Source organism: Diabrotica virgifera, chromosome 3 (assembly GCF_917563875.1).
Source record: "Diabrotica virgifera virgifera chromosome 3, PGI_DIABVI_V3a".
NCBI lineage: Eukaryota > Metazoa > Arthropoda > Insecta > Coleoptera > Chrysomelidae > Diabrotica > Diabrotica virgifera.
In genome coordinates this window covers 217,466,892-217,493,774 of record NC_065445.1, presented here as the reverse complement: position 1 = coordinate 217,493,774, position 26,883 = coordinate 217,466,892, and the positions used below count along the sequence as shown (strand labels likewise).

The following is a 26,883-nucleotide window of genomic DNA, read 5'->3' as shown; positions in this document are numbered from 1 at the left end:
CGATGATATACTATTTACTGCAGTTTCGTTAACTATAATTCTTAATTTTTTCATTATTCAAAACATACGGTTATCGGATTTTTAGGATTTGGGGTGACACCATCGATTACCGCCCCGGGTGTCACCCACCCTAGCTACGCCACTGGCAGCAAGCAGTAAACTTTGTATGTATAATCAAAAAGTACAGGGCTGACTGAACTTTAAAACTTTCAAGAAAATATCCATACAATTAGAGGAATGTACAAAATTATGGATGTACATTAAATTTATTCCTGTACATTTATTAAAATAATTTCCAGTTTTTAAGACCAGATTATAGGGGTGGTTCAAATAAATGAGGAGAGTTTATCTATCTTCAACAAATAAGGCTTTGGAGATGCTGGCAGGCATATTTTCTGGATCTGGATTTTCGTTAAATAAACTTTGATACGCAGACATTGAAACACAAATCAACATTTGATGCTGGCAATTTTTTGTGCTTTATGACTGTGGGCCGCAAAGTGCACTTTATGCTCGCAAGGGCATAAAGTACATAATACTATTATGTATGTGATTGGTAACTAAGCAGTAAAAACACAACAATGAACAAGTATGGCATAAAAGATTTTATCTACAGTAGGGAAAATGAAAGAATACCCATGAACGAACATATAAATCACGCTGTATTTTCCTGGCACCGTGTCACACAAAAAATTGGCCAGCGCAAGTACATGTAATAATTATTATTACATGTACTTGTACTGGGCAATTTTCTTTGTGACACGGTGACAGGAAAATACAGCGTGTTTTATATGTTCGTTCATGGGTATTCTTTAATTTTTCCGACTGTACACTATGTCATATAATGTATAAGTTTTTAGTTTGTGAAAACTGTCATTATAGATAGCAGTGCGTGAAGGGTTTAAAGGGTGCGTGAAGTAACAATGTATTTTAAATGGGATTTACTTTTTTGCACACTTTCAATGGGTTTTTTGGCACACTTTCATATAATCAAATATCCTTAACTTTCGCGTTGTCATGGTGATGACAATATGAGCAATGCCTTACAACAAAATTTTTGACAGTTTTGTGGTTTGAAAGTAGTTAGGATTTTTAAATGTCAAAGTTCTAAAAATTGTAGAATAGAAATGAATTCCAGTGAAGAAGAGTTAGAGTTTTTTATTTGTTCATGGTAGAGTAGATAAAATATTGTATGAAACTGTGCGTGAAGTACTTTTTGCGAACTTACGCGATGTATAGCACTCGCTCCGTTGTCGCTCGTGCTCTAAAAATCGCGTGCGTTCGCAAAAAGCATACTTCACGAACTGTTTCATAAATAACTATTTTTTACAATCACTTGATAAAGAAGACTTTTTCGCTTGTCAATGGCAACGGAAAGTTGACGTTTACTGAGTACCGTCACTTTATCGCTCTAGCGCGTAAAGTTTGATTTACGCGCGTTGTCCGTAGCAACCGTACAACCATACACATTGAACACATACACATTGAACATTCAAACTGAAAGATATAAAAGTTAATGTTATGACATTATAATGACAGATACAAAATAGTTACAATAAAGTTAATGATTTAAAAATAGTTTCATTTTATTAAGTGATTGTAGAAAAAATGTTGTATGTATTACAAGCACAAAGTGGCATTATTGCTTTCGAGTAATTACCGATCTCCGCTACGAGTCGAGCGGTAACTCTTACTCTCAAGCAATAATGTATCACTTTTCGCTCTTAATACATAAATAACTATTATGTCATACCGGTTCAATATTGTGTATTTATTACTTAGTTACGAACCACATAATGGCATAAAGAAATTATTGCAATAGTAAACAACGAAAACCACACATTTACGCATTCAGTATTATTTTATGACATACCGTGTTGAAATTTAGCGTATTCCTTGTCTTACGTTTCTTTGTATTTTTTCGGTAACAGATTCTCAGTCGCTTTTTTTTGGCTTTTTTTAACTATTTCTTCAGAAATATCGAATTTCTCTTGCATTCTGACTTTTTTTCACAATGTCACATAAAAAAAACTGTGTTTACGTTAATAACAAATTGCTAACCAACTAGCAACGGTACTAAATACCTGCTGCGATACAATATTAGTTCTAATTAATATAAAAAAAATTAAAACTTTAAAATGCAATGGACCGGTATGACATAAAGTATTGTATGCACCACGTGCATTATTAGATGTTTATTCCCTCGGACGACATATAAACTCTCGTGCCAGAGGACTTCGAGTTTATAAGCTTGTCGCATTTAGGGTATAGACATCTATTTAATGCCCTTTATACATAAAATAATATTATACAGGGTGATTGATTAGTAGGGTATAGCTCAATAGCTCCGCTATAGTAATAGATAGCAATAAAAGTTAATAACAAAAATTTTAGCCACCTTTGAGCTTCACATTACAAAATTAGTTAGAATGTTACAGGGTGTTCGATAACACAGTGGCAGACCTAACTTATGTTTTTTTAAATGTAAGACCCTATATTTTATTTTAAATTCGAAATCCTGTTAACTTATCCACCACAAAAATATAAAGGTTTGTTATGTTATAGAGGGTATTTACAAAGTTATAACCAATTTTATATGAAAATCGTAACAAGTTCAACTCTCTGTATAAATAAAAATAAGCAAAACAACAATGGTTTATTAATGCCATATTTTTTAACGTATTGTCAAAATTGTCAAGAATGGTCGATATTGCTAATTTTCTTTATATCAAATACAGGCTGAGTCAAAACGCAAGTACATTATTTTCTCAGTAATTTTAAATGGAACACCCTGTATTTTATGTCTAAATTTATTAGTTTTCGAGATATTTTCATTTTTCAATGGACCAGTAGCGTGGCCACCCAAATCACCAGAATTTAATAAACTGGACTGATTTTTTTGGGGTTACGTTAATAATGAAGTTTATAAAATACCTCCAACAACAAGGAATGAGATGAAAAATAGAATACAAAGTGTATTTCGATGTGTTAATTTACAAATGCTCCGTAGAGTAAGTAGCTCATTCAATGATCGTTTTTAGGCGTACATAAATGTGTTGGGAGACGGGAGATAATTTTGAACACCTTATGTAATTAAATATAAAAAATATTTTATTAAACGTAGCTTCTAATTTTTTCAAACATGTTTTTTTGCAAAATGTATTACTGATAAATTATGTTTCGTTCTTTATTTGTTACATTGTTACATTTACATACAAAAGTAGTGTTTAATTGTCTTCACAAAATATTGTATTTTGTGATTGTGTGTTTTTTTTTGTAAAATTTATTACTAATTTTCTTTGTTTATTTGTTGCATTTACATAAAAAGATAGTTTTTAATTGTTTCAAAAATGTTGCATGTAGTGGTTGTGTTTTTGTTTGTAAAATGTATTACTAATAAACTATTTTTATTTCTTTATTTGCTACAGTGTTACATTGATTACCGGATTGATAATCGGTAATCTTCAATTGTCAATTCAGTCATGGCTTACTTAAAATTTAGATAAATTTAAACACCTAAAATAATTTGCTCTGAAAAATGAAAATATCTTGAAAACTAATAAATTTGGGCATAGGGAATATTATATAAAAATTAAAGTACGTTAATGATACTTTTCAATAATGATATAAAATACAGGGTGTTACATTTAACATTACTGAGAAAATAATGTACTTGCGTTTTGACTCACCCTGTATTTGATATAAGGAAAATTAGCAATATCAATAATTCTTAAAAATTTTGACAATAAATAAAAAATATGGAATTATTAAACCATTGGTGTTGCGCTTATTTTTATTTATACAGGGAGTTGAACTTGTTACGATTTTCATACAAAATTGGTTATAACTTTGTAAATACCCTGTATAACATTACAAACCTTTATATTTTTGTGATGGAGAAGTTAGCAGGATTTCGAATATAAAATAAAATATAGGGTGTTCCATTAAAAAAAACATAAGTTAGGTCTGCCACTGTGTTATCGAACACCCTGTAACATTCTAACTAATTTTGTAATATGAAGCTCAAAGGTGGCTAAAATTTTTGTTATAAACTTTTATTGCTATCTATTACTTTAGCGGAGCTATTGAGCTTTACCCTACTAATCAATCACCCTGTATACCTAATATATACTTTGGTAAAAAAATCTTAAATTATAGAAAAATGAAAAGCCAACACTGACGCACAAAACGTTGTATCTTCTACATTCAACTAATTTGTTAGAAATTCCTTGTGTGCCGTATTAAGTCGTGTATAAATATATCATCATGGCGACTCGATCACATTCCTGGAACTAACACGTTTCGCCAACTGAGCTAAAGGCATAACTCAAACAATGTGTTTTTGTAATGAAACCCGCCATTCAGCTTCCGCATATATCACTGGACGATCGCTGAAAAAGCGCGAGCTCGTTTTCGATTAGTACAGCAGCTTACAGTGAAGAGTAGTACAAACAATAAAATTATCCCATCACTTAGAATGTACAGATTTATGTAAAAGAACAAAAGATCGGATACCATGAAGTAATGACTTGTTTGCTCTACTCTTACTTGCCTGAACAAATATTCAGATAAAAATTAGTGCAAATCAAATAAAAAAAGTAAATATCCAGTAGGTACTTAGTATGAACTTAAATGGACTATAGCGGAAAATATAAATGTAGGTATTAGAGGTTAGACTAGCGAAATAATCCTGCTTTTGATAAATTAGGTGATAATAATATATGTAATAAACAAAATAATACAAGTATAGACAATATACAGGGTGTTTCATTAAAAATTGTCCATATCGTAACTGGGAAAACCTTAACATAAAATACGAAGAGTTACCCCCCCCCCCCCAAAACACTTAAATAAAATATTCTTCTTTACCGAGATACAGAGTGTTTTATTACAAATATTCTAAAATTATTTAAGCCCATTGTTTTAACACCTTCCTATATTTTTTGTTCAAGCTTGACACATAGTTTACACATGTAAGAATACTCTAACTGGTGTTAAAAGATAGTTTTCCGCTGTTACCAGAGGCGAGATGTAGTGATATATACTTAATTTTCGCCCCTTTCCCCCCCTCACAATCTACGCCACTGTCGTAATAATAATTTCAGAATGTTTTTTGATTCCCTGTTATTTTTACATAAATATCATCCTTTTGTCTCATTGCGATAGAGTAAGTAGTTTTCAAGTTATTTGCGTTTAAAGATAATGGATTCCATAAGACTATGCATTTTAAACTACCTATACAAATGTACTTGCAAATTTTTGCTGATTTTCATATTTGATTTTTTCGTGAATGGATTAACGGATTCCGCTAATTTTTTTTTATTATTTTAGATGTTTCTTTAGTATTTATACGGTTGTGCAAATATTTACTCAAGCTTCTTTTTTGTATATACCGGATGGAAGAAAATAAATGTTTTTCTCATCTTAAGTTTGAAACAACCTGTAGGGAGGACGAGGTACAAATCTGAGTATACATCAAAATCGTATTCATAGTCTTATGTTTTGTGAACATTTTGTTTTTGAATATGCTTGATATCTTTACAAACAAAGAAAATAGATGGTCTTGTAGTTTAACATATGTTTTAACCGAAACAAAAGTTTGAGACACCCTATAGCAGGGGTGGGCAAATACTTTTAAGCGCGGGCCAAAATGAAATTTTCAAAATGTCTCCCGGGCCGGAGACCTATAGGTCTTTCTCCGTCCAACAAAGTTTTTTGACATAAATACTATAAGTATCATTTTAAAGCATTTGGACAAATACATTTGACTGTTAATAATAAATAATAGTAATAATCAATTGTCTTGCTTGTGTATACATGCGAACAATTTGTTCTCAGTTCTTCTTCTTCTTCTTCTTCTTTTTATATAGACATTACTCTGTCTGTTTTTAAATGTGCCTCCAGTAAGTTGTCATTCCATCTTTTTCGTGGTCTTCCCACTGATCGTCTTCCTATTGAGGAACCGTCTCTCGCCGTCCTTACTACTCTATTTGTTGTCATTCGGCTTATGTGGTTGTTCCATTCTACTCTTCTGCTTTTCACCCAGTTATTAATGTTGTCCACCTTGCATCTCCTTCGTATATCTGCACTTCTAGCTCTATCCCACAGCGTCTAACCATCGATTTTTCTCAATATTTTCATCTCTGCTGTTTCTAGCATTCTTTTTGTCCTTTCTGTATCAGGTCGTGTTTCTGACGCGTATGTCATTATCGGTCTGATGACTGTTTTGTAAATTCTGCCTTTCACTTCTTTTCCGAGGTTTTTATTTCTCCATATTGTTTCATTCAGGCAACCTGCGGCTCTGTTTGCTTTATTCACCTGATCTTCCACTTCTGTTTCGAGTTTGCCGTAGCTGCATAGTGTGATGCCTAGATATTTAAACTCCATGACTTGTTCTATTATTTGACCCTTCAGCTCTAATTTACACCTTATTAGATCTGCTGTTATAACCATGCATTTGGTCTCTTTTGGGGAAATTGACATGTTAAATTTTCTAGCGGTTATATTAAATTCGTGCAGCATACGTTGTAAATCATCTTCACTTTGAGAGATTAGTGTTGCGTCGTCTGCATAGCAGATTATTTTAAGTTGTTTTTCTCCCATTTGGTATCCTTTTTTTGTTCTTACTTTTTATAATATTTCGTCCATGATCAGGTTGAACAACAGAGGACTCAGGGAATCTCCCTGTCTTATCCCTTCTCAGCTTAAATTATGGTCAGTTAGTTCTTCATCTACTTTTACTTTTATTGTTCTGGTAGATATTTTCAATCGTTTTAATTATTCCTAGAGTTCTCAGTTAAATTACGAAATTTTTAATATGGTCCATTATATTAAGCCATAAGAGCGATCCAGATAAAAAATTAAATTCAGAAATTCAAGAGCAGCCTTTTTGAAGATGAGGAAATTTCTGAGCAACCAAAGATTCAATATGCAAATCTGACATCGGATGGTAAAATGTTAGGTCAAGTCAACCATCATAGTCGAAATTCAAAGGTGTCAACTGATCTAGTATGGTCATGTAGAAGAAATGAACAACGACAGGATGCCAAAACAAATTTTAAAATGAACGCTAAGGAAAGAAGGGAGAGGGGAAAGCCGAAACAGTCCTGGCTGGGTGGCATTCAAAAGACAATGTCGGAAAGGAACGTTCACCCTGACGAATGCAACGACGGACGAAGCTGGAAACTGGGAGAACCCTATAAAAAAACCGGGATGATAATAAAACTGTTATGTCCACTCTATTCTTCTTTATTGGATTGTTAATGCTGACTTAGTGAGAAAGCTGGAAGCTTTTGAGATGTAGCTTTTTAGGAGAATTTTGAAAATACCATGGACCGATCATATTACTAACGAAATGGTGTTACACAGAATGGGAAAGGAACAAAGAACTTTGACCATCATTAAAGGGAGAAGGACAGCAAGAAGAAAGGGCACATACTAATAAATGATAAGTACGTTGTTGTAAGTTGTTGCAGCAGCTGATTATGAAGGGTAAAATGGAAGGAAAAGGGTCCTGGGAGACGACAAATTCCCTGGCCAAAAAATATTTGCGCCTGGACCGGGTTAAACATACAGACGCTTTTAAGAAAAGCAGAAGATAGAGATACATTATTTATATGAACACTACAAACACTAATACTGTTGATTTCAAGAAAATCGCATAAAAGAGATTAAGAGCGTAGGCGCAAAATTTCGGACCAATGATTTTTAAATGCATTCCTTTTTTTCGAATCGTGAGAAAACTAATAAATATTTTTGAAAAATTTAAACGCAGAATGAAAGATTACATTATTACCGAAGGCCAAAAGTCCCTTAGAATAAATTAAAAGTTTCTTTTGAAGGAGATATTTGAAATTAAAAACCACACTATTTTTTTTTTCTTTTTTGTTCACCTCTGCGATTTACTAAAATAAGCATTGTAGAAGTTTTCAGGGACTTTCGGCCGTCGGCAGTATAATTTTCTCAGGATTCGAAAAAAATTAATGCATTTAAAAAGCATTGCGCCTATACTCTTAAAAAAAGCTTGCGGGATTTTTCAACGGGCCGGATAAAGTAAGCAAAAAGGCCGGATCAGGCCCGCGAGTCGCCTTTTGCCCACCCCTGCCCTATAGGGAGGAAAAGTTAAAAAGGTGGTTATGCATCGATACTATGTTGTAGCCTCATATTTTGTGAACCTTTTATTTTTTTTTATTTTCTCTGATATCCTTAACAACAAAGAAACTAGACGGTTTTATTCTTTAACCCTAGAAGGACCAAGGAGGGTTAAAAAGTATCCACAACATTGCATTACATCCGATTTTCTAAATACCTTTGTTCCTAAAAATCTCAAATCATTAGTAGTTGTCGGTGTACTACTGCCCTATTCCTGTTGTCCTAGGTGAGCGACGGAAAACGACGCGACGCGATGCGGTGCGATGCGATACGATGCGACCAGTAATTCACGCGACGTGTGGCTTATGTAGTTATGTAGCGTCGCTTTCCATCGTTCAATCTAGGACAAACGTGACGATGTCAATGCATTCCTATTCCTAAGTATGGGGAAGTATACGGCAGTGTTACTAGAAAATTCATATTAAATACTTAGCTTTAAAAAAAATTCCATAAACGAAGAAGAAAGACAACAAATATCATATATTTAGAGCGAAATAAATTTGGAGAGTTTCATCATTTATATTCTAAATTAATAAATAATCCACTTTGGTTTAAAATGTATTGTGGCTTATTACCATGCACTTTCGATTATATCATTGCAGCTAATAAACCCAGTATTCAACTGTCAATAAGTAATTTTCAAAGACCAATTTCTATTGAGGCGACGCTGTTACTGGCTTCAAGGTATGTTAATGAAAAAACACTGGTACTATATAGTTACTGGTACTATATTAGTTTTTTTATTAGTCCGTTCTTTAACGGTAAAATATTGCAAAACCTCTAAATGTTAAAGAACCGCTTGGATTGACATGAAATTTGGCACACACATAACTAACAAGTCAAAGAAAAAAAGTGATATTGTGCTGATATGTGCTTTTGTCCTAGGGGTGGTTTTCACCCCCTTTTGGGGGTGAAAAAATATTCGTCCAAAGAAAGCCAGGAAATGGATAAAGTGGCTAATTTTAAGTAACTTTTGTTCTATAGAGTTTTTGAAGTTATACTTCTTTACGGGCGTAATGACGGTGAAATTTTATATGGGAAAACCTAGCGACCAGGCGCATGCGCATTATAACTTTGTTCTGATTGGATGTTCAAATGACATGACAAAAATTATCCAATATGGCAGCTGTGGCACAGCTGTGGGACTGTGTTTGGTTATAATGTATGCTTGTTGCGTTTTAAAATTTGTAGGAAGAGAAACAACAAACAAAAAGTTAGTTAATGGTTATACTGCCTTTTTAAATAGTTTTCATATTATATTTTTGGACTTATTTACATAGAAGAGATGATTGTTGCATGCCAATGTGAAAGCTCATCAAACTGTGCCTAGTATGAGTGCCGCAGATCTCGCTTATTCAAAGCTAAAGAATCTTTCACTGGTAAGTGTTTTATAAATAGTTGATCAAATTTTGTTATGATATTTGAACATAGCCACTTTGCACGACGCAAGTGATTGCGAAATTTATTAGTCGTTATACGGGCTCCGATACCTACCTTGAACCTACCAAAATACATAAGTAGTATGTAATACTTTTTTTTACATAATTTGATTACCATCAAAATTTCTATCAATATTCACCTAATATATTGTCTTCTTACCCTATGTTTTGTTGTATTTTTTCAATTCTAAATCATTTCAATTCAAAATCAAAATAGTTTGATTTACATAAGTTAAAAATGTCAAAAGGTTAATCTGTTTAGTTAGACGATCTTCGCACATAATGACAAGCTGTCTCTGTGGCGCAGTTTTAATGCGAGTGAATCCCAATACAACGCAAATACCAGCCGCGTGGTAAGTTGGTTCGAATCCCAATAGAAACTTTTATTTTTTTATTTTTTTTATACATTTTATGGTTGTAAGTATATTTATTATATAATTTTATTTTCAGAAAATACGTATTTAGTTAAAAATTTTTGCGACAATTAATGTTCAGAAATCATTTGTGGCATTTTTAATGTGTTTGTGTGTGTTTTATTTTTTTATTATTTTAATTTTTGGCACTGTTTTAATAAAAATGTTTGAGAAGTATTAAGTATAAATTAATTTAATATTTAAATAAAATATAAATAAAAAGTATATTAATTTCGTTTATAATCATATAATCATATAATAGAAGTATAACTTCTTACGTGCGTACAAGGTACACACACATTCTTTTTTTCACTAAGTCAATACTTTTCGAGTTATTTGGCAGTGAATATGTTCATTTTTTCAACAAAATAACCGCCCTTTTAGACGGTTTTTCGCAAATAACTCAAATTGTAAGTATTTTGTCGAAAAAACATTCTTAGTAAAAATATATATTGTAAAAAATTTATTAAAATGGTGTATATATCACGTCTCTACACCGAGTAGAAGCAGAGTTATAGCTAATGAAAAATAGGTTCATATTCGTCAAATTCCAAATGGAATACTTTAACGTGAAATAACCAAAAATTAAGCACATTTCGGGGGAAAACTCATTACAACTTGTTTAAATTGTTTAAAAAAAGCTTCATTTTTGTTTCATACAAAAAATTTCTAGCATCAAAATTAAACAAGTTACGCTCAAAATAAAGTTAGTCCCTTTTGGTTTTGGTAAAAATATCGAGAAAATAACCCCCTAATTAGTATCTTAAATGAACTTAATCGTTACGACTTCACAAGTTTCTTGACTCGTGTATATATTGTTTATATGATCTGTAAGTTTGATCGGTTCAAAGTCCTTATTTTTGAAAGGGATGTAGTTAAAAAGGGTTGAACGAGTCACTGATCAGGAATGTATGCAAATTTAGAAACACCAAATCTTAATCAATTTTTGTCTAACAGAAAAACAAAAAAATACATGATATTTAGAAAAGCAAATCTGACTTTTTTTTGTTTTTCGAGATTTTTGGTATCTCTAACAATTTTTAAGTTATTTTGAAAAAAAGCATCTTTTTCAAAATTTAAATTTTTAAAAATTTTACTTTGAAACCAAATTTTTTCAAAAATAAGCACTTTGAATCGATGAAACTTACAGATCATATAAACACAACATAAGTAAAATAATTTGTGGAGCGGTAACGATTAATTTCATTTAAGTTGCTAATTAGGGGGTGGTCTTCCCGATTTTTTTTTGCAAAAACAAAAGGGACCAACTTTATTTTGAGCGTAACTTGCTTAAATTTAATGCTAGAAACTTTTTGTAAAAACATAAATAAAGCTTTTTTAAACACTTTAAAAAAGTTGAAATGGGTTTTCCCCAAAAAGTGCTTAATTTTTTGGATATTTCTCGTCGAAATATTGTATTTGAAATTTGGTGAATTTGAATCTATTTTTCATTGGCTATAACTCTGGTTCTACGAGATCCAGAGACCTAACGCGTACATCATTTTTTTTTTACTTTTTTATATGCTATATTTTTACTAAGAACGTTTTTTTCGACAAAATACTTACTTTTTGAGTTATTTGCGAAAAACCGTCTAAAAATGTGGATATTTTGTTGAAAAATGAACATATTCACTCGCAAATAACTCGAAAAGTGTTGACTTGGCGAAAAAGCTCTATAGAACAAAAGTTACCTAAAATTAGTCAGTTTACCCATTTCCGGACTTATTTTGGACATATATTTTTTCACCCCCAAGAGGGGGTAAAAGTCACCCCCAGGGCAAAAGCACACATCGGCACAATATCACTTTTTTTCTTTGACATGTAAGCTATACCTATGCCAAATTTCATGTCAATCCAAGCGGTTCTTTAAAATTTAGAGCAAAAACCGTGAAAGAATGGACTATATTTAATAAACTATTGAGTAACATAATTTGAATTGAAAAAGCAACTTGCACTTGACACTGCGTCGTGTCTCGTCGCGAACAAAACAAGTTTGCACTTCGTCGCGTCTTGTCGTAGACTGATTAACCCGAAAACGTAGGCCATACACAAATACATTACTTGATATTTTCGCGTCGCAACGCGTCGTGTCGCGTTGTCGCGTTTGTCGTTCACCTAGGACAACGGGTTAGATGGCATAATTAGCATTTTTATAATTTAATTCATTTCCTCATACTTTTATAAAAACTTGACAGTGGACTATAAGGTTATCCCCTTGAATACCTTCAACACCATCCCAAAATGGAAAGGGTCGATATCATTCATGTGTCAAATTAGCAAAATATAAAAGAAAACAGTCCAATAAGTGGGCAAAAATAACCATAGTTTGTTCAAAATGCAAGTAAGTATGTATGCGGTAAGCACAGCAAGAAGTCAAAAATGTTTCTGTATCCAACGATGATACCAATTTCACTGAAGTCGAAAACTCCGGGTAAATTATAAATTCGTATCTTTTAACTGTTCCATTAACGTCTAGGAATAATATTATAAAAGTGTTATTTATAAATTAGTTTAACTAAAGAAGCACGTTTTTGATTAATTTATGTGCGGACATTATTTATTGACCCTCCTTGGTCCTCGCTGTTTCTACTAAAAGGTTGGTCCTGCGACGGTTAATATGTGTTTTAACTGACGACTGCGATACGTGAGGAGGTCAGGTCATATCATACCTAGTTCATATCATTTCCTATAAATCATTTCCTATATATAGTGCGACAGGAAAAGAGTGTTCAAAGAAAAAAAATATGTGTAATGTACCTCTCCTATTTAAAGAGCCTCCACGTAGACACCAAATCCATATTACTATCGGGAAAATTCCACCCCAAAACATCACAGAGCCTCCATTAAACAATCTCGTCTCTCTTATGTTGCGCTGTGCATACCGCTTACCTGGTCGACAAATAAATGTTATAGGTGTCGATAAGAACTCTTTACGTTATGTGCCTTTCTCTTTTTAAAGTTTTGTTAACTGTTATTTTTTATTGTTAATTTAGTTTTGTTAAAACACATCTTAAAGACACAGCATGTTTAGCAAAAATATAACCTAGTTCATTTGAGATTTTTTGATTTCCATAGACCAATACTATTTTTAGAAACAATTGAATGGGATAATTTGTTTTTTTTTCATACAATCTATTAAAAATAAATTATTTACAAGTTTAATGAAGAACTATGTATTATTATTTAATTCATAAATATTTAATGTGATGTAAATGTAATGTTTTGTGATTAAAATTACTTCAAATATTATTAAAAAGATTGAAAAAAATTGGTTATATAAATTTAATGGTGTATATAACAATTAGTTTATTTAAATAAAGCATATTCGTAATTCACGCAAAAAGTACATACAAATTAAAAAATGAGACGTCGAAATCCATAAACGAGAACCAGAGATACAGCTAACAGCTCCTTCCCCCTTCTCATTGCTCTCCCACGTTTCAAGGGCGGCCGATTTTAAGGCCCATATTTTGAAGTTTTGTGGACGATTTCCTTGAAAGGAAATTTTTTTATATACGGTACATTAAAACTTTGAAGTATGTTCTTTCAAATGTGGCTAATTTTATTTTTTAATTGTTATAAACAAAGCTGTTGTGAATTAACAAAAAGGGGAGGCCAACTTCGTCCCCAATTGCCCTAGGACAATATTTTCTCTTTCTAAATTTGTATAAAAAGTCTGTTTTTCTAAATATGAAAATATAATTTTTCTACGGGTAATGGTTAAAAAGTTGTTCTATTTGTTTATAAGCAAAAAATCGACATGTTCTTGCAAAATAATTTTGCAGTATTTAAAATTACTTTTTGTCATTTTTTAAATTAAGTTAATAGTATAAGTCTTCTTCTTTCGAAAACTATCCGAGGCATTACTCTAACTTCATCATTTTCTGACTTATATTGTTGCAAAAAAAAAATAATTTGGGATAAACAAATTAAATAACTTTTAAAATATTTGACCAATTGCTTTAAAATTTAGAGTATAATTTAAGCACCAGAAGTCTCAGCATTCCACTTAATAAGAAGCTTCCAACTTAATTTTTAAATAAGGTTTAAACATGTATAAAAACTCAGAATTTATGATTTATTTTGCCTTTTTCTAAGCAACAAATAAGGACAGATATATTCAGCGAACGCCATATTGAAGTTTTTTATACGATTTTTGAGTTTATTAGGTACTCTCAAATTTATTTAAAATGCTTCACTTTTTGGTAATAGACGAAAAAAGCGAAAATTTCCCGTTTTTTGATCTTCATTTGTTTATAACTATGTATATCATCAAAATCGGATGCAGAAAACATATATATATATATATATATATATATATATATATATATATATATATATATATATATATATATATATATATATATATATACCTCTCCTTGTTATATATATATATATATATATATATATATATATAGGCTATTATTATAGATATCCATACTACTCAAAAAATTTGTTTTCGGCCTGGAGGGGGTTGTGTCACCAACATGATATTTTTTTTCTTATTTCTCTGAACTACTTATATATTATAAAAATTTTAAACAATTTTACTTAAGGGGCAGGTGCAAAATTTCGGCTTCAATGCTTCATTTTTTTTTTTTCGAACCCTGAGAAAACTAATAAGTATTTTAAAAAAAGAATAATGAAAGATTACGTTATAACCGAGGGCCGAGAGTCCCTGAAAACTTCTATAATATTTATTTTAATAAGTTACAGGGGTAAAAAAAAAAGAGAAAATTTAGTGTGACTTTTAATTTTAAATATTTGATTCAAAAGAAACTTTTTGTTTATTGTAAGGGAGTTTCGGTCCTCGGTAATAATGTAATCTTTCATAAAATATTTATTATCTAGTTTTCACATGTTTGAATGCATTTAAAAAGCATTGCAACCGAAATTCTGCGCCTAAATTTTAGTTTATTCTAAGGAACTTTAGGCCCTCTGTAATAACGTAACCTTTCATTCTGCGTTTAAATTTTTCAAAAATATTTATTAGTTTTCTCAGGATGCGAAAAAAAAATGAATGCATTTAAAAAGCATTGGAGCCGAAATCTTGCGCCAACCCCTTTAATAGTTATTGCAAAATTGAAATATTTAAATAAAAATAAAAATATTTATTTATTATAGTTATAAATAGTATCTTTTAACAATAAATTACACAAAAAAAATTAATTATATATTTGAAAATCAAATCTAGTACGTGTTAATTTGTCTTGAATTATGCCATTACTTTTTCTTGTTTTAAATTTTCATTGTCTTGTGAAATATTTTTTTTCTACAGTATATTGATGGAAATCTATCTATTAATCGAGAATTATATGATGATTTCCGCAGTTTCTGGAATGAAATTGACCATTTATATAAAATATTGTTGCCTTTAGTCATTTCTTTATAATCGACTTTGATCAATCCACATCAATCCACTCAATCCACATAAATTAATGACACTTTCTCCAGGATCACGTAGTGGAGGCTTTAATCTTTGATTTGGTCACTTTCTGAATTTCATATTAATAATTTTTAACCGAGTTATTAAGCCTTAAAAATCGCCATAATTCGTTTTTTTCAATTTTAAATTGCTTATATGTAACTCGAAAACGAGCAACTTTAAAGAAAAATTATAAGAGACTTTATTTGTGCAAAGTGGTCCAAAAAACCCTACAAAAATGTATCCGGGCCAAAAATATTGATTTTTTGCAATTTGTTTAAAAAAATAAAAAAAAATCTTGACCACTTTTCACGTAGGCGACTTCTTGAACCTTATTCTGGGATGTCTCACGAATATGGTTATGCAAAAAACCTCATGGGAATATTTTTTCCAACGAACCAGCCGGTTTCGCCTTGTCTGGTAAGGAATCCGAATCTGCAATAAAAAAATGGGGGCTCCTATTTAAAATTTTAAAGTAACCCCCACCCCACCTCCGTGGGGGGTCGTGTTTGGTGCGATTAGATAGATTTTTCAAACATATTGAATAAGTGTACTTTTCAGTTTTTCGATCTGATGTTGAATTCGCCAAATATCGCGGGATTCGTATTTAAAATTTTAAATTTACCCCGCACTCCTCACCGTGGGGAGTCGTGTTTGATATCATTCGATAGAATTTTGAAAAATATTGAGCACGTATTTTTTAGTTTTTAGATCTATCGTTCATTTCGCGAAAAATTCGCTTTTTTCTTGTGAAACTTTATGACTCACCCATTTCCTTACACCCCGCCCAAATCGTCAGATTTTTTAAATATACACTGTTTTGCATGTACTTAACTTACCTTATCTTATTTTTTCGCCCCCCCCCTTAACGAGCTCCCCTGTGTTTAGAGCCAATATATGGTAAAGGTACATCTACAGGTTACCAGGTTTTTCCCCATATGATAATATGGGGAAATGATAATATAAATCCACGAATAAGTTGGGGACCTTATTAGGTATATTGGCAACATGGCGGAGATCGAGGAAGTTAAGAAAGAATTGAACAAATTGAATAAAAGTGATCTAATCAGGATAATAATTGAAAAGAAAGTTCCTTTGGACATAAAATCAAGTGATAAAGTGGTTAAGTATGTGGAAAGTGATGAAAATGCCAAGTTTCCTGATGTAACTACTGAAATATCTGATAATAGTTCAACTGACCACGCCAATGCGGTAAGTCATTTAACATTAAAATATGACCTCAAAGTCGCAAACGTCCAACTAGAAGCTTCAACACGTATTATCAAAGAATTTGAACGAACGATTAGTAATCAAGATTATATTATAAATTTGCTACAAAACCCAGCAAATTTGCAGGTTAACCATGTGCCAAATACAAACAAGCAAAGCGATGTTGCCGGTCATCCTCCAATTTCCGTTGCTAAAGCTGATGGTAAGAAAACCAAGGGCATACACGAGACACGTGAGAATATAACAATTACAAACCAGCAATTCTCAAGCGCCTTAACGCAGGCTCAACAAAGTTTGAAAATGAATGATATCCACAGTCTTGGTCAAAACCAAAACAAAACTCGGTCGGATGCAAAAGTTGTGGGCAATAACAGTGAGAGTGAGGAGCTTGCAACAAAAGACAAGGTGTGGATTTATGCAGCAAAGTATAAACAATCTTACAGTACACAAAAATTGGAAACATACCTACAAACAAAGTTTCCCGGGCATGAGTTCTCATGCACTTTATACGAGAATAAGGTAAATGGATCAAATTCTTTCAGGATTACGGCAGATGCAGAATTGAAGGATATTCTTTTTCAACCACAGACATGGCCAAAGGGAATAGAGGTGAGTGAATATTTTTTTCGCAGAAAATATTCCGTCAATAAACCTTCTAACCAAGGTAGATACTTTAACAGGAAAAGACAACAGTGAAAGTGTTATTTTAAATAACTCTGTACCATTTTATAATAATCAAAATTCGTTAGCAAACTCTGACCAGATTAGTCTAGTTAGTATTTTCCATGTAAACACACAAAGTTTAATAAACAAAATAGATCAGCTTAATGTTTTTTTGAAAAATAAAAGATACAATATATTATGTTTCTCTGAACATTGGCTCAGAGAAAACGAATTAACAACATTAAAGTTTGATGGGTACTTTTTGTCAACTTTTTTCTGTCGGAAGGTAAGAGAACATGGAGGTGTTGCAATTTTTAGCGATAATAAATTTTCTACACGACCAGTTTGTTTGAATAATATATCATGTGAATATGAGGGTGAATTTTGTGCATTAGAAATTATAGATATTAAAACTATTATAGTAACAGTGTATAGAACCGGAAATGGGAATTTTAAAATATTTCTAGACCTTTTTGAAAAGTTATTGGTGTTTTGCTCTGCTAATTTTTTAGAAATAATAATAATTGGGGATTTCAACATTGATTTTAAAAAATCTTCTAATGAACTCAGCAATTTCCGTGATCTAATTTCTACTTTTGGCTTAACAATAAATATTAATGAATATACTAGAATAACAACTAGATCAGCAACTTGTTTAGATAACATTTTAACAAACATAGACAGGGGGATAATTGGTTGTGGAATTGTAGACCCATGTATCTCTGATCATCTTGCTCAATTTATTAACTTAAAAATAAAATCTGAAAAAAATCATAGTGCAAATACATACACAAGACGTATAACGAGTAATGGCATACTGAAGTTAAAACATTCGTTAAATAACGTTGACTGGTCTTTAGCTATTTCTCTCAAAACTGCAACAGAATTAGCTCAATTTATTACTGAAATGTATCAAAAGTTAACTGAAATCAATTTTCCATTGAAAAAATTGGGAACTCATAGTAAAGCTCCAATTTCTTGGTTTGATGATGAATTAAAACTTATGCGAGAAAATCTTTCCACGGTCAAGGTAATTGCTGACGTTACAAAAGATTATAGTGAATATAATAAGTTTAAGAAGCATTATAGATCAACAATATCATTAAAGAAAAAACTAGCTTATGGGTATTTCTTTTCAAATTCTGAACATATATCTCGTGACAGTTGGAAAGTTATAAACTATCACAGAAATAAAGTTCAAAATAAAAAAGTTTGTCATAGTACGATCTCATCAAACGATTTCAATAATTACTTTACTTCAGTAGCTAAAAATATTAGAGATTCTTTTAGTTCTACAAATGAAAATGTGGCTATAGATATTTTGAAAGATGTACACTCTCCTTGCCACTCTTTATTTTTACTACCTGTTACTGATATTGAGATCAGAAATGTTTTGCGTGGCTTGAAAAATTCACATTGTACAGATTTTTATTTCTTGAACAAAAAAATAATTGTCGAAACTATTGATATTGTTATTGACAAATTAGTTTTACTTTATAATAATTGCCTTACTGAGGGGATTTTCCCAGATGTACTAAAAGTAACAAAAGTGTTACCACTATTCAAAAAGGGGTCTTTAGATGAAATTGGAAATTATCGTCCCATCTCTATCATTCCCATTTTCGGTAAAATTTTTGAAAGCATTCTTAATACTCGTTTGATAGAATATCTAGATAAACACAAAATACTTCACTGTAATCAATATGGCTTTAGAAAAAAGTGCAGCACTACACAAGCTATACAGAAAATTGTGAGAGATATAGTCGACGGCTTGGAGGAGGGTCATTTCGTGTCTTTGACATTGTGTGATTTATCCAAAGCTTTTGACTGTGTTTCGCATAAGTTACTGTTGGAAAAAATGCATAAATATGGTATAAGAGGAAACACCCTCAATCTATTTACATCTTATTTAACAAATAGAAAACAGGCAGTTTTTCTTAATAATAGCTTTTCTGATTTGAACACGGTCGAATACGGTGTTCCTCAAGGTTCAATACTAGGACCCACTTTGTTTCTTATTTATCTTAACGATCTATTTCACTACACTTTTCCCATAAAATGTGTGTGCTTTGCAGATGATACCACTCTCATAAATACTGACATTAATCAACATAATTTAAAAATTAAAATAGATAGTGATACTCAGAAAGCAAAAAACTGGTTTTTGCATAATGGTCTGAAGCTAAATGAAGACAAAAATCAGAATTTGATGTTTAGTTCTGATCGGAAGTGTGTCTTAGGAAATAGTGTTAAACTCTTAGGAATTTTTCTAGATGATAATTTGGACTGGAGTGCTCATACAGACTACTTAAGTTCTAAACTTGCTACAACTATATTTTTGATACGCAACTTAGTTTTTATGATCCCTAAAAGTACGCTTATAATGATCTACTTTGCGCTGTTCCATAGCCATTTAAAGTACGGAATAACTATTTGGGGTGGCTCTTGTCACGCAGCCAGAATTTTTAAATTACAAAAGAAAGTAGTGAGGATACTTGCAGGAGCAGAGTATAGGGAACACTGTAAACCTTTATTTCAGGAGTTAGGTATTATGTCACTGCCTTCACTCTATATATATGAGACGCTGATTGAAATTCATTCCAACAAAAGTAAGTTTAATATAAACTCCAACTTCCATGATCATCATACAAGATCGAGAGATGCTATTAGAGCACAACGTTTTAGGTTGACGAAAAGTATAAAAAACTCGACTGATGTTAGTTTGTACAATTTTTTGCCAGATGAAGTAAAAAGTCTTCATTTACAGTCGTTTAAAAATAAAATAAAATCACATTTTTTAAAACATTGTTTTTACACAAAGACAGAGTACTTAGGTACCGCTTATATAATATAATAGTACTAGTTTGGTCAGGGTTTTTTTGCCGATTATGACGATATTAATTTCATGCTTTTATGTTTATTTAATGTTTTTACGTTTTTACATAGTGTGTTAAATTGTTTAAATTTGTTAGTACCTGTTTGTATATCTTTTCATTATAATTTATAATATTTATCTTTTAAATTTTGTCCAAGTTTTATAATGTACGTACTCTTTTGACTTGTCAAAAACAAAAGAAATTTTGTATATTTGATTCAATAAATTCTATTCTATTCTATTCTATTATTATATTAAATATTTCATCGTTTCTCAAAGATTTGCTGGACGCTAAAGATCTAATCTGTGGCTTCTTTATTTTTTCTGAAATCACACGGTTCTGTTTGATTTGTCGTAACTTTGGTTTTATCTACATAAGATTTTAATTTAAATTTTAGACATTTATGCTCTGGTCAGAGCATAAATGGTGAAAAATATACATTCAAAATAAGTTCATTATTAGGTAAACTTACTAATTCTAAGCAACTTTTGTTCTATAGCGTTATTTCAATAAGTCACTAGGTACTGTTCTAGTTATTTGCGCGTGAATATGTTCATTTTTCAACAACAAAAAAAAAACACGGTTTTTGACGTTTTTTCGCAAATAACTCAAAAAGTAAATATTTTATCTATAAAAAAACATTTTTATCAGAAATATAGCTCATAAAAAAGTAAAAAAAATGGTGTATGTATGATGTCTCTAGATCCAGTAGAAGCTGAAGTGTAGCTAATGAAAAATATCAAATATTTCAACCTAAAATAACCAAAAAAATGAAGTACTTTTTGGGAAAACTCATTACAATTTTTTTAAAGTGTTTAAAAATAGATTTATTTTTGTTTTTTTTTAGTTTCTAGCAAGCAAGTTACGCTCAAAATAAAACTGGTATCTTTTTTTTGGTAAAAGAATCGGGAAATTCACCCCCTAATTAGTATTTAAAATGAAATTAATCATTACCGCTTTACAAGTGGCTTTACTTATGTATTATTTATAGGATATGTATTATATGTACTAGAAACTAAAAAAAAACAATTTAAAAAGATGTACCTAATGAATTTTCCATAAACAGTGCTTCATTTTTTGGTTATTTCACGATATCACGATGAAATACTCGATTTGGAATTTGACTAGTATGAACCTATTTATCATTAGCTACAACTCTGCTTTTACTGGGTCTAGAGACATAGTTTGTAAGTACATCATTTTTTCAGAATTAGTCAGTTAACCTAATAATGAACTTATTTTGAACGTATATTTTTTCACCCCCGAGAGGTGGTGAAACTCACCTCTGGGGCAAAAGCGCTAGCGCACATCGGCACAATATCACTTTTTTTCTTTTACATGTTAGCTGTGTGTGTGCCAAATTTCGTGTCAATCCAAGCGGTTCTTTAAAAGTTGGAGGTTTTGCAATATTTTACCATTAGTGAACGGACCATAAAGCAAAATTCTTGATGGATCGAGAGCAACAAGGGTTATATTACATAGAAGTTGGAAGGGAGAAATGAATGAAAATACAACAACCAAGACTTGGAGAAATAGAATCAATGGAGAAATAAATATCTGTGTTTAGAGAACTGAAGAATAAAAACTAAAGCGTTTTGATACTGATTAATACGAATACTAAACCATAAACTTACCCCAATTACATCCTTAAACTGCTCAAAACACAAAATCTTTAAAGTTTTTAAAGCCGGTTTCACTACGCAAGAGCACGTTTGTCACGGTTTCCTTACACGAGCGACTGCGACTTGCCCAAGAGTCTCTTTGTGGTCAACTGAACAATTCTTAAAAGAAGACGTGAAGATCGTGATACACGAAGATCTTTTTAGATACCGTGAGGGAGAAGGTAAAATACCTTTTGGGCATAATGATCAACCACTAAAAAGAGGCTGGGGGCGGTGTACGAAAGTCGGCTTCGTGGGTGGAATGTAATTAATAGTTTCAGAAATTATGAAAATTATAAAAACAAAGAGTGCCCAGCATACAAAAATACACTGCACGTCATTAAAAAGAGGCAACGTAAAATTTTTGGTATTTTTTAACTATTACGAATTGTACAAGAGATTGATCGTCATTAGCTGTTTGTGTAATGTTTAAGAATAAATTTCTAAAGTAGTATGCGCAATTATTTCTTAAATACCAAATGTCAAAAATAACTTCTCCTAAATGATGATTTTAATGGAAAATGAAAAAAATTAACATTATACAATTTTTTCGTTTTCTTTATAAAAATTTGTGATTTTTAATATACTGTATTACCACCTCTATTTTGAATTACCCTCCTCATTCGACGTGGCATTGAATCGATCAGATTCTGAATGTTGTCTTTAGGAAAAGCTTTCCATTCTTCCGTGAGTGCCAATCGAAGCTGCTCACAATTTATTGAAAAAGCTTCGAAACATATCAAATCTGGGCTTTGAGCCGGCCAATTCATTTTTGGCACACCGACGGTTTCCATGTATTGAGTTACCATTCTGGCTACGTGTGGCCGCGTATTGTCTTATATGAAAATGCTTAAGAACCTTCATCTTCTTCTTTCCGTGTCCGGAACACCAACAACTTTAAATTCGATATTTTCAATGGTTGGCCACATAGATGGCCCTGTCATTTGCTATAATTAAGTCTTCTTCTGTGCAGGTCTCTCTCATCTCTGTGCATAATAGTAGATGCCGGTTGGTCTGAACCGCGCCACAGTCGCAGGTATCGTCCTCCTGGTATCCCCATTTTTTCAGGTTACTGAAACTTGGTCCTGCATCTTGATGTTTTCAGGAAGCTTTTCCGAGATCTTAGTCTGCTTGGCTGAGTTTGGTGGTCATATAAGGGGTGTCTTTGTTCCGTCTCCTGCTCTTTTCGTTCTACTTCTGACGTGACCTTCCTCCTGATATGTGGTGGAGAAATCCCAGCTATGCGGTATACCTCTTCGATAGGTGTCGGTTTCAGGCAACCCGATATTATACGAACCGTTTTATTTAGAGCCACGTCGACGTTCTTTGCGTGAGCAGAGTTTGCCCATACTGGTGCTCCAAACTCCGCGGCCGAAAAACATAATGCAAAGGCAGGTGCGGAGAGTGTGTGGTTGTGCTCCCCATTTTGTATTAGTTAGCTTTCGGATGATATTATTTCTGGCACTTACTTTTTAACTAACATAAATTTAAATATACACGGTGATTCACGCAAGTCTAGCATAGTCCAGGATTTTTAGTTTTAATAAACCACCCAGGATCTTTACTTTTAATGAACCACCCAGTATATTTTTATGTTCTTAGAAGCTACCTAACAAGCTCACCACAAAAATGTGTATTATGTAGTGTCTATTATAAATAATACAAGGTTAAATTTTTGTAATTATTTATTAATTTTATCAAGATATCAAATAATACAAAATCCAATATATTGAGATTTAATTTATAAAATTTATGTCACTCTATTTAGCTAATTTAAAAAATAATACCTTTATTTATTGTGTGATAAATTATTAATTTCAAAATTTCCTATATTTAATATCTTGACGAAAATTATACAGTTCAAAATTGCACCTTGTATTATTCATAATACAAGGCAAATTTGGGCAATCCTTAATGCCTTAAGCAACAATATAGTTGATGACCGATATTCAAAAATCATTAAGTATATATATGACAATGCAACATCGCAAATAAAAACAGAAGGAAAAACAGAAAAGATAAAACTGCAAAGGGGGGTTAGACAAGGAGATTCTATCTCACCCAAACTATTTACCTTAGCTCTAGAAGATATGTTTCGAACTTTAGAATGGGCAAATAAAGGAGTGACGATAGACGGCGAAAACCTAAACCATCTGAGATTTGCCGATGATGTTACGCTAATAGCAAAAGACAGAAAATAATTGCAGGAAATGCTATTGGACCTAAATACCAAATCAAAAGAAAAAGGATTAAAAATAAATCAAGTAAAAACTAAATATCTAACCAACAAATCTCTAGATATAAATGGGAATATAATTCTGGACAACAATAATATAGAAAAAGTTGAGTCGTATACAGTCGGAAAAATGAAAGAATACCCATGAACGATCACATCAATCACTTATTTTGTATTTGCTATCTTTTTCTATAACAAACGTTTTTATTTATAGAAAAAGACAGCAAATACAAAATAAGTGATTTATGTGATCGTTCATGAGTATTCTTTCATTTTTCCGACTGTATAAACTTGGGACAAAGAATAGAACTGTCAAAGCTTAACCTAAAGGCTGATTTAAATAGAAGATGTTCCTTAGCATGAGCAGCATTTGGTCGATTACAAACAGTATTTTAATCAAACTTGCCAAACACTTTAAAGGCAAAAACGTTCGATCAGTACGTGTTGCCAGTTCTGACATACGGAACCGAAATTTGGGCTTTTAACAACAGCATAGTTCACAAACTTCAAGTGACTCAGAGAGCTAAGGAACGGAGAATGCTTAACATTAAGCTCAGTGATCGCAAGTCCAAAGAAGAGATAAAAAGGCGATCAAAAGTAACAGATGTGATCCAGAAGGTTGCCATGTTAAGATGGAACTGGGCAGGACACATAGGAAGAATGGAAGACAACCTCTGGACAAAGCGAATTCTCGAGTGGCGACCAAGGGCATGCAAAAGAAGTAGAGGCAGACCTCAAACAAGATGGATTGATGACATCAAGCGAATGGCTGACCACGAAATGATGCAAAAAACAGCTTTCACGAAATGATGGATACATAATACAAGGTGAGTAATGCCTACATAATAAATTTTTTTTAAAAGAGGTTGTTAAGTAACTTCTAAAAACATAAACATATACAGAGTGTTTCATGAAAATTAAAAATCATGGACTATGCTAGACTTGATTGAATCGCCCTGTATATTTAAATTTTTGTCTAAACAGTTCATATTTAAATTTAAAAACTGACGTATCCTAGCGTTTTTCATAATTTTCTAAAATAAAGACACATACAATTTATTCCATAAGTGGTTTTTATACATTATATTTTCAAGTTTTCACCCTGTATTATTCGTAATACACCATACATAATATAGCTCGTGAAAATCTGGTTAAGCAGCTTTTAAAAGTATAAAAATATGCACGGTGTTCCATTAAAAATAAAGTTTATGTAATCTGCTAGGCTTGCGTGAATCACCCTGTACGTTTAAATTTATGTTTAAAGAGTGCATGTATAAATATAGAAATCGACAGGTCTTACACCCTAAATTTTATTCCATAAGTGTCTTACACCCTATACCTTCAGGCCCGGACTGGACCGCCGGCCCACCGGCCGGCGGGCCGGTGCGCCTTTTGCTTTCGTTGATATTCCATTAAAAATTTAAACGCTGAAATTTTTTTTTAAACTTTACACAAAGATTCGTTGAAGCCAAGATCAGTTAAACATAGTGTGGTTGCAAAATACAACTCGTATCAGGTATCAGATAATCAAAGTCTTGCACACATAACTCTAAAATGAGATCCTGGGTATTAAGTTAATAGCTTAGATACGACGCGGGGCGCCCTCGAACACCTTCGGGCGCCTTTTGTGGGTATCAATACCCGCCGTTTCTTTTATAATAATATAAGAGTGTTACATCCCACAATTAGCTTAAAATATACAGGTACAGTTTTCAGCAAACATATCTCGAAAATGGCATCCAGGGTTTTGTGTTAATAGCTTAGATGTGACACGCGGCACCCTCGAAGACCTTCGAGCGCCTTTCGCCTGACTACATTATACATACAGGATTGTTGCGCCCCAGAATTATACATAACGAAGCCAGTGAGTACAACAAAATACAAGTCGTATAAGATAATCAAAGACTAGCATACATAGCCCGAAAATGGCACCCAGAGTTTTATGTTAATAGTTTAGAAACGACGCGCGGCGCCCTCGAAGTTCTTCGGGCGCCTTTTTTAGGTATCAATATCCGCAGTTTATATTATAATATGAGGCCATGAGAGCCAGAGTGGCCTAACAAGTCTGGAACAAGCACTCAAGCTGTGGACCACATTATACACTTTATGTTTCGCTGATGACCAAATTCTGATTGCTCAGAATCATGACGACTTGCGTTACATGACGTGGAGGCTAATAGAAGAATATAACAAATGGGGCCTCGCAGTCAACATTAAGAAAACTGAAGCCATGTGTATTGGAGGGACAAAGCAGTCCATTACATTAGATGAAGGGGTAGAAATTAAACACTGTGATGAATATAAGTATCTGGGCATGAAGATAACTCAAGATGAGAAACTCGATGCTGCTATAAATGACAGAAACATACAGGGTAGAAAAGCCATATCCATGATGAACGGCATTCTGTGGGACCAAACAATATCTAAAGCGAACAAACAGATCATATACAATACCATACTTAAAAGTGTAAACTAAAGTCTCCACAAGATGGAGATCTTACGAAAATGGTACGGCCATATAGAGAAAATGCCAGATGACAGGATCTATAAACATATTTTGGCGTGGACACCATAAGGGAGAAGGGAAAGAGGAAGACCGAGAAGAAGAACTAGAGGAAAGTCCAGGTCGGTCTGTGATTAAACAGAGAAGAATGGCGGTTAGGAGTCGGAAGGCGTCGGAGGGCTCTGTAAACCGATAGTAGTAGAAGTAGTATATTATTCTGTAGCAGTAGTTGAAAAATTACCCACACTTTTCAAAAATTTGTTTCGAGTCTCCAGAGAGTACCAAA

General features: G+C 32.4%; 1 protein-coding gene across 1 annotated transcript in view; it reads right to left on the bottom strand.

Annotated features, from left to right (window-relative positions):
* The window catches only part of LOC114334594 (uncharacterized), a 179,838-nt gene extending 157,855 nt beyond the window's left edge, over window positions 1-21,983 (bottom strand). Inside the window, exon 1 of the mRNA XM_050647261.1 lies at window positions 21,832-21,983. The gene's annotated coding sequence lies outside the window, so the exon portion shown is untranslated. The remainder of the gene's footprint in view (window positions 1-21,831) is intronic.
* Between the last annotated feature and the right edge of the window lie 4,900 nt (window positions 21,984-26,883).